Source organism: Trachymyrmex septentrionalis, unplaced genomic scaffold (genome assembly GCF_001594115.1).
Source record: "Trachymyrmex septentrionalis isolate Tsep2-gDNA-1 unplaced genomic scaffold, Tsep1.0 scaffold9, whole genome shotgun sequence".
NCBI classification, from domain to species: Eukaryota; Metazoa; Arthropoda; class Insecta; order Hymenoptera; family Formicidae; genus Trachymyrmex; species Trachymyrmex septentrionalis.
In genome coordinates this window covers 3,362,745-3,365,655 of record NW_017306091.1, presented here as the reverse complement: position 1 = coordinate 3,365,655, position 2,911 = coordinate 3,362,745, and the positions used below count along the sequence as shown (strand labels likewise).

General features: G+C 35.7%; 1 protein-coding gene across 8 annotated transcripts in view; it reads left to right on the top strand.

Moving 5' to 3' along the window:
* The window catches only part of LOC108755923 (phosphatidylinositol 4-phosphate 5-kinase type-1 alpha-like), a 33,137-nt gene that overhangs the window by 1,472 nt on the left and 28,754 nt on the right, over positions 1 to 2,911 (top strand). The window lies entirely within an intron of this gene.

The window sequence follows — 2,911 nt, the reverse complement described above, 5'->3', positions numbered from 1 at the left end:
CATGAAATTAGCAAAACTAAATGTAAAGCATAATGCATATTTTAAATACCCAATAATGATACTAGACCTGTTTTTTTATCCAACGGAAAATGGCCGTCAATTAGACATCGACGTTTAATTGATGTTGAAATCACTGATATTACATATTCAAATATTGACTCAACATCAATTCGATGAATCATTTTATCGCTAGACAGCTGAATTTATTGGTTCATCTTTTCTCCTTTTCGTTGGGAAGATAAAGTGAAAAGAGAAAAAGTGAACTATGCCTGAGTAGTTTAATACTGGAAAAAAACACTTATTGTCACGTTATATTTAACAGAATATATTATTTCATTGACAATGAAATCAAAGTTGATTAAATTATGCCACTGTATTTGGATACTTTATATAAAATATCCTTACAATAATACGATAATGTGTACTAATCCATTGTAGTGTAAGTGATCGAATTTATCATAAATAAAATGCGTCCAATCTGGTAGCGGAATATCCGTATCGTTTTTGCTCGCATCGTAAGACAGTAAAAATTCGTTTCGATTGCGAATAATAAAAGCTTGCGTCCTATATTTGATCGCAATCTGATGGCTATCAATCGCGACAATCGAGTAATATGGAACGGCTTTCGGGAGATTTTAAATCTCCGGTGTATGCTCCATTGAGAAAAAATCCGACGCTACGAAGACGAACGACACAGCCGAGAAACCTTGTTTCAGCATGATCGTCTGCCGTGTATGCAGAGGTGATTAGTTTTTAACGCACTGTTAACTTGCACTGTTAACTTGCGTTAAAAACTAATCTCCTGTACCACACACACACATACACACACACACACACACACACACACACACACACAGCGATAGTGCGTATCGCGTAGCGAAGGGCGCATTTAAGGACGCGAAGAATAACGTCTACTCCCCGAGACTTGTGTATTCTTAGATAAAAACATCGCACATTCCACGCATGACACACTTTTCTTCCACGCGGCACACATTACGTAATTACACGAGATATCCAGCATTGAAAACTGCACAGCGAAGTTCGACTTGTAAAAATAACAAATACAATGAATCTTTGTTCTCAATTCGCATTCGGTAAATTCTATTCTATTCGGGATGTCCGAAAATTGGAAACGCTCGATTGAACGGGTAATGCCATTGAGATCTTTCCTCGAAGAGAGCCAGGCTCGTCTCTCACCGTTTCGTTAAAGGGGATACACTAGTTAACGTTCTATTACGCGAGAATTCCCATATGTTCGTGAAATTTAATACTTAAGAGAAGAAGAAAGAGACATAATTAGGGATATATACGAGTTTCGGTGTCCAAACGTTAATTTAACGAGTACGTTCGGGTTTCATCGCTGACTCCAATCGAGTATGCGAGTTCCACGCTTGATTTTCACTCCGTGTTCGATTTACCAAACGATCCGTCTGATACACTGCGATTCGTTCACCACGACTCCAGCACTGTTAGATCCATAATGTGAAATTCTACCCAATATTTCAGTTATAATTATACTTAATTACCTATTAATTTTTAATAATTTTTATAAGTCGTCACTGCTCTTATTTAATATGTTGTTAATTTAATTGAAATGACGTAATTGAATATTTTAATTGCAGAAATGTATTTGGAGACTCGAATTTAGTTTATTATTTACTAAGTACACATTGATATGGATGGTTGTTTATTTTGAAACTAAACAGTCCAGCAAATAAGCGTTATTTGTTGTTTTAATGCTAAAGACGTCATTTGAACGTCAAAACGGCGATAAAGCGTTCACTTGTTCGCCGAAAATTCGACCGTAGAAATGAATTAATTTAACACATGTAAGTAAAAAATAACAAAATGTTAACTCAAAGGATTCGATTATCATTGCTCTTTTAATCTTTATCGAATGATGAATTCGGTCACTCGCGCTATACTGGTAACTGGATTAAAGGCTGCTTTATGTAAAGTACATTGGCATTATAATATAATTGTGACAATGAAACACTACATATTCGATGGCAAATAACGCGACAATATCATTATTGGACATTTAATCGTTAAATAATATTTATACGCTTTTACATTTAACTTTATTAATCTCATGTAGAACAGCTTTTAGGATGCACTAATCTAGTGTAATGGAAGTGACCAGAATTCGTTATGACAGTGAAGATGACAGCACACGTGGTTTAATGGGGCATCGAGCCAACGACGCCGCGAGACGGCACGTGGAAGCTCATGCTCCAGAATTCGCGTGGAGTTTGCCACACGGTCGCGATAATGCCACTATTATCGGATTCGCGCCATCCGAAAAATAGATTTTTTTTTTTCCCTGTCGTCAGGAAAACGTCGCGTACAAAAGTAGAACGCGCATTGGAAAGCGATACCTGCATGCCTGAGCTGTTTCTCTTCTTCGGAAAGATAACAACTTCCCCTTTATCAAGCGAAAGATTCTTCCTTCGCCTAAAAAATCCTTCGGCGCTTTTAATATTCATTTTGTTGACACAAATCGTACTTTTACAAGCGAACAAGAATTTTGTTAAACTTTGGACTATTTTTTATTTCATTCTTATATCTTTCGAAAATGGAAGAAGTTATACCTATTCTCATTGCGTTTTATTCTTGAAGTTTAAAGTTCGTAAAACGTCGTATTATATATTCAGTGACTTTAGTTCCCTCTTCCTTTTAGACTCTAGACATCTCAAATGAGATCTCTTTATTCGTCCCACATATTCTTTCTCTTAAACATTATGTGAAATACTCGAATATTATTATTTCTCTTGAGTTTTCGATAGGAATTCTGTTAAATTTGAGATTATTTTTTCATCCCATCCTCGGCAGATGAAGGAAACTGTATTCTCATTACATTTTATTCTTGAACAAGTTTAAAATTTCCGATGTGAAATATCATATTATATAG